Source organism: Strix aluco, chromosome 10 (assembly GCF_031877795.1).
Source record: "Strix aluco isolate bStrAlu1 chromosome 10, bStrAlu1.hap1, whole genome shotgun sequence".
NCBI classification, from domain to species: Eukaryota; Metazoa; Chordata; class Aves; order Strigiformes; family Strigidae; genus Strix; species Strix aluco.
The window spans coordinates 26,163,854-26,170,592 of NC_133940.1; positions in this window are offsets into that span (position 1 = coordinate 26,163,854).

Sequence of the window (6,739 nt, forward strand, 5' to 3'; positions counted from 1 at the left end):
TCAGAAAACCAAATATTAATCGCTTTACGTAAGGCTCCTATCCGAATTCTTTCTCATGCTAGATAAACAGTCTTCACTGCAAAATGGTTTTAAAAGATAACAAAAACTTTTGTGCTTAAATGGGTTATAAAAGCCATAAAGCCTTACACTAAATGAAAGCTCTCATAAACAAAATATCAAGTCCTGTTTAAAAGAACTGTTTCATGTTGTTTATGCTGCCAAGTTGCTGATCGTGCATAAAGTTGTTCTCTTAATAATGAGTTAGTTAGAGTAACGCCCATCATCCAAAAATGTGTTACCTTGTAGGAGATCTACATTTTAATCAGCTGATGAAACAGATGTGGGAGGATTGTCATGAGCTCTGTTTCTGAAATCAGAGAAAAGCAACTACAGATTTATGGCAAAAAAAAGCGCTTTCAAGTTGGTTTCTTGCTTTCTACCTGACCAGTAAGAGACAAACTAGAAATGTAAGCTTTCTCAAAAAAGAAGGTCCTAATTTAAAATTGAATTGTCAAAATGAATATTTTTTTAAAATTAAATCTTGCATAATGTTTTACTTAAGCAAAACCAAAACTTTGCTAAATGCATTTATAACCTGGAAACTTTTCCATGTCACATAAAGACAAAACAGCATAAACTCTGTCTTCACAGAACTAGTTGAAATTTCGGGTATAAATTACAGGAATAGAGCAAAATTTGGTCACTCCAAGGAAGAGGAACTATGAAAAAAACCCTCTAAATTTCATGACAAAAAGATATATGCTTATAACTAAATATATTTAGCCAAATGATATGGTATAAAAGAGGATATATAGGTCATAACGTGGAGACAACGTATTTCAGTTTGCCTGACTGGATACTAGAACAGTGTGGCCACAGAAGCAGGTTAACTTGTCCCTATTCCAGTTTCTGTCACCAGACTGCTGGAGCTGTTTAGATATTTTGTTCTAATCTCTGTGTAGCAATGACATACATTGACCAAAGAACTGTCTATTGATTACACTTGTTATTTCTATCATCCTTCATACTTGGCCATAGAAATTTTATAGCAGTTTAATAATGTGGAGATGATAGTGCATCTGAAATTAAGTATATCTTAAACCATTCAGGTTATTGGGTAGAAAAATAGTCCATCAAATCTATAGTAGATTTTATTTACAGGTGTTAAGAACTTATTCCCTTGCTTTTAGTAGTTTTATCCAGTTTTTAAATTTTTTTAGACAAATTCTAAACTTTTCTGTTACTTGCTTATGATTTCAGATTTTCTTTAAAGACAGACCAGTCGTTTCTGTGACATGTTTTTAGTCATGTACAAGTAAAAGCAAAGATAAATAAATACCCAAATCCCTGTCTTGTTCTCCCTAAAAATTCAAGATACCAACATTTATTTTAAAGTATGTCACAATCGCAGCTCCTTTATCTCCTTTATTAAAGAGGATTGTTCCTTAGGCAGTCTGTCCAGGAGAGGGAAATGCAAATTGTTGCTTTGGAATTGAACTCATTTCCTGCTCTTTGGTCATAATGAATGTAATATCTTTCCTTGGCGTGAAACTTGAAAGTATCTAGCTCCACAGATCAGCTGTTCCTTACCATGCTCCACATGACTGCAGGCCCTTTTGCTTTATCAGTTTTCTTGGAGCACCACCGAACTATAAATTAGAACTGGCAGCATAATATAGATATCACTGATAGGTGCTCAAAACTTTTGCCATCATCAAGAGAGGAAAGTTTAGCATCGTCTTTTGTTATTTATTTTGCACTAAGCCCTATTGTTGGATAAAATTCTGTATTTAGCATACAATGTTATATCCTTAAGTTATTTTTTGCAGTCAATATTTGGTAAATGATGACTGGTAATGTTTCATTAAAATGAGACATTCACTCTTTAGCATGCTGAATAATGTCTTTAATGGATAGGAGAAAAGTTGCTCAACGTGTTTTTTTTTTCTTTGATCACCAATCTCATGAATAGTATTAATTACCTGAAACAAAGTAAATTGACTGTTAAATAACCTCAACAATTCAAATGGTTAGAACAAAAGAGTGACTTCTGCTTAAGGGTAAGTACAGTACTGTAGTATTTTGCTTCATAGAATGATATACAATCTTTTGAGCTTTTGAGTTGTTGAAGATACTGACAGCCATCACAAAAACAGTGTCCTTATAAAAGTAATTTTATTCTGCTTTGCCACTCCATGTACTGCTGTTACACTATAATACAAAGATTATTTTTCCCCTCTGCTGGTATAGCAAAAGTAGGAGTGGATTTGCATGTTCCTTGACAATTTTAGATTATAAATCTTCGTAGCTTATTAATCATTAGATGCAATTTTTAAGTCTAGATTTTTTGGTATATTCCAAGGATTTGTGTTTCTTTTTGAAGTGTATAAACTTCAACTGATAGCACAATTTATTATAAGGAACGTATTAATGGGATAAGAGAGTTTTCCTTCAAACTTACAACAGTCACTTTGTGGTCTGATCATTAGTTGATGCCATCACAGTAAATGATAGTCTTTAAAAGATACCCTAAACTCTATTTAACCCTTTCTGCTTGCTGAATTTTCTTACCACTGGAACACTGGAATGTAGAAAGAGAATTAAAATTCTGAAATCGCATGAGAAGCTTTTCAGATTCAATCTTGCTAGCTATGCATTGCAAGATACCTTATTAAAATACATTTCTAAATAAAATAATACAGCAGATAAAAAGTCATTGTGGATGAGAGTACAGTAATGCTTATATGAAACATGAAATTCTGGGCTCTGAGCAGCCTATTACTGCTGTAGTGCAAGACTCTTGGTCATGACAAATAACTCCAAGAAAACATCAGCTTAGTAGCAGTCAAAAAAAGCAAATTAAACATTAAGCTATTAGGAAAATAATAGAGAACAAAAATGTAAACATCACTGCACCATTGTATAAATCCATGATTTTTCCATATCTGGAACACTGTGCGATGATCTATTAGAACTGGAAAAGGGTCATGGAAAGGGCATTAATCACCCACAATATGGAATAACATCTCTACCAAGAAGATTGAACAGGGCTGGGTTTTTTTCTAGCCTGGAAGAGAGAGGGCTTAATGGAGAAATGATAAAGTGGTACAGAAGAACTAGGGGCTGTTGAACTTGGAGCCAGAATCAAAAAGGAGATTCTTCATGCAGCAGTAGCAGATCTGCTGAAGTTCCAGAGGACTTTGTGAGTGCAAGAAGTTTATATAAATTCAAGGGGTGGATCTGAGCAAGTCCATGTATGTGAGATTGGAGGTTACTGGTGAGAAAATAACATGTTGTCCTTACAAAATACCCAGAGTTGAAAATAGTTGGTGAGTGGGGAAGAACTGAGAGAGAAGTGTTTCACTGGCTTGTCCTCTTCAGACACTTTTTGGAATATACTGATGGTTCTTTAGCATCTGCCGCTGCTTGAGATCTAGATGGCATCTTGATCTGAACTGGTGTAGTTGTTCTTATGTTTTTAATTATAAATAGCCAGCTAGTGCTGTCCTAAAACAATATCAAGGTATTTCCTAAGAGGTGCCTTTTTTTTTTTTTCCTCATGGGAAATGGAGTATGTTGTGATTGCAGAGGCATGAAGCAGAAAGGCAAAGGATCAGACAGTACAAAGAACAACCTATCATCCTTTCTCTCAGTATTCTCTAACCTGAAATTGCTATGGAAATGTGGCAGATGGGGCTCCAGGTGCCACAGAGCCAATGCTCGCTCTACACTAGCTAGGTTTTCCCCAGTCAGACCTTTGCTCAACACTCGTCTGTTTTTTCCCCTTCCCTGCTCATCTCCTAGTGACTCCTCTAATCCCCTCTACCCTCTGTGTGTTTGCATGATTACAGACACACAAATATATCACAAGATCGGACATCATGATGTTCCAGAGGTTTCTGTATGCAGAGCATCTGTGGTTGTTTCATGAAAGAAGGAGGAATTAGAGGACAAAAGATACTCTAAAACAGGTAAACAGTTTTATTACACCATGTACCAGCTTTGCAGTCAAAGATCAAATTTTCTGTTTTCCCAGGTGTCAGGCTGCCACCTGTGTTTGCAAAAGAGTAGATTTAACTTCACTGCTTGGAAGCATTTATATTCCTTCCCCTCTCCCTGACCAGTCACTTCTCCATCCGTATATCTTCATATTATAAGCAAAGTCTAATTTCTTTCTTCTGTCTAATTCGTTCTGCCTCTGTACTTCCAGTAAAGTATTACTCTGTATTCTGCCTGATGACAAATGTTACATATCCATACAGAATTAAGAGGGGAAAAAAAGCAGTTGAGAACCAAAAGGGGCGGGGGGGGGATGGGACACACCACACACACACACACACACACATTAAAATCAGTGCAATCTGCTTATACCAGCAGTTTCATAAAAGGCAAGATCATGAAGCCTGACCTGCATAAACTAGGCTGCGACCATCACCAAGGCATTGTTGCTATAAATACATAAATTTTCAACTTCTGATTTGACAGAGCTGATCTTTTAAAAAGAGAATGATCTACTTATGGTTTAAACAGCAAGGTCTAGACACTTGCTGTCTTGTCTGAAAATACCTTGCTTCATCTGTATAGGTAATTAATGGTAAGCTTTTGTTGGTTAAACAAGAGCAGAGCTCTGTAGCCAGGCTGTCCCAGGCATTTGGAATGAGGAGAGGCGGTGTCTTGCTTAGATTCCTTTCTCTGCCAGGTGTTGTCCCACTATCAGCCCAGTCTGACCCAGGTAGTGCACGGTTAAGAGGTTAACAGGAACAAAGTGGCTGCACTGGGCTATCTGGATCAGTGTCTGCAGACAGGCACCTTCCATCAAACCTCAAGTGCATTACAGCTCTTCCTTCAAAGGGAGGATCAGAAAACCGAAGCCTCTGCTTACCAGCTGGGTCTGACTTCCCCTTCCATCTCTAAAGTCTTCCTTTCAGCTGAAAGCAGATTTTTATCTCTGCCTTATCAAGTTGCTTATGGGGTGCAACTGCCTGCCAGTTTGCTGACTTCTTAACCCTCTCTTCCTCAACCCCTTCAGACAGTTTTTCAACTTCATATGACAAGTAATTTAACTAATTTAAGTGTAGACATCAGAATACAATGTTTCTTGTAGTGGTCTTCCCAAGTGAGTATTTTTCTCTGCTATTTTATACCAAAACACAGTTTATTCCTCCTAGCCACAGCTGTCACAAGAAGAACTCATATCAAACAGGTAACACCCTGTAAGATAGAGAATGCAGTATCATTCTTGGTTTTAGATGTATATAAAACTTTGGTCACATTAAAATTCAAATGCTTTGTTTGAGGCTCTTTTCATTAACTGGTACAGATCACCGTGCATATATTACTTACTGTTATTATTTATGACTCCAATAATCCTCGCCACATCTACAAAGTTTTCCGGAAGTTATTTTGTATTTCCATTACAATAGGATGACTTAGGGCTTGCTTTCTGCTGACCCTTGTAAGAAATTTCCAAGACACTCTTTATTAAACAGGGCAGTATACTGCACGCGGGTAAGACTCCTGAGCTGGCTAACCAACAGTCTTTTCCACATTTTACATTACAGCACTTTTTTTCCCCTGAGGAGTATTGCTGTAGTTTCTGTAGTTTCCTACTGAAGCATAAACCAGTTTCTTATGGTTTGTGTAAAATAGAGACTGGGCTGTTGTATTTTATTGCCTTCCAAGAGATGGTCTTTTTGCAATTGTTTTTTGAGAATCCATCAACAGCTTTTCCAAGCTGGTGAACCAAGAATGAGGTTTTAGGAGAACATAGGTTTTCTTTGCATATAGTTCCTTTGAAACCAGTGGGATAGAACTTACCTCAAATGCTTTTTATATACACTCATATGTAAACTAGATGTCTGTTTGGGTTTAATACCTGAAAAAGTGAAGCTTTTTATATTTGATATGTCTCCAGATGTCACAGTACCTTAAAATCCTGAATTGTTGTAGGACATCCTAAAATTCATAGCTTTCCAAGTGCCTGTTGAGATCTTGTAGCCACTTTTTAATTTCTGAGATGGAGCTTTCAGTGAATGGCCACCGTAACACCACGTAAATGCAGCCAATATTGCTCCATTACATCAAAGGTGTTTTGCCGTAACATGGTACTGTAGAAACTGTTTTTTGTTCTGTATGACTGTACTGTGTGACCTGAAAGCATAGTGAGCATGTAGGGGAAACAAAATGACAAAATTAAGAATCTAAGGTTTATTATTAAGGATAATATTTATTACACAAGGTTCTACAATTATGTTATTGCTACATGACCTTGCAGAACAAAGTTAAGTTCTCAGTTAGGGCTTGCCTGATGCAGCCACAGGGACCCGAACCAAAATATGCTGGATTGAGAAACTAGCTGGAGTTCACATTCTTCTCGAGGGAGTGAGATTTTGGGTAAGTAGCCAACTCCATCCTTTCTAGATCAGCATGGTGTTGTCATCCCTCCATAATGCTCAATCTGATTGCGGAAGGCTGTGGTGCAGATGCAGCACTGCCTGCATTTAGAAAATATACCCATTTCCCAGACAACTGCTGCTACTGCCAGTAGTTGAGGGGAGAAGGTGATGGCTCCTGCAGATGCAAAACCCTCTGAGGAAAAGTTTATAACGCCCTGTGAAAAGTATTCCAGTCCTTTAATTGAGTAGCAGGCACCTCTGTGTTTACACTCCCCCTACACACGTTGTAAACAGATTAATAACAAAGGGCTGAACACCCTTTTTCTTTTTTTTTTTTTTCTTTC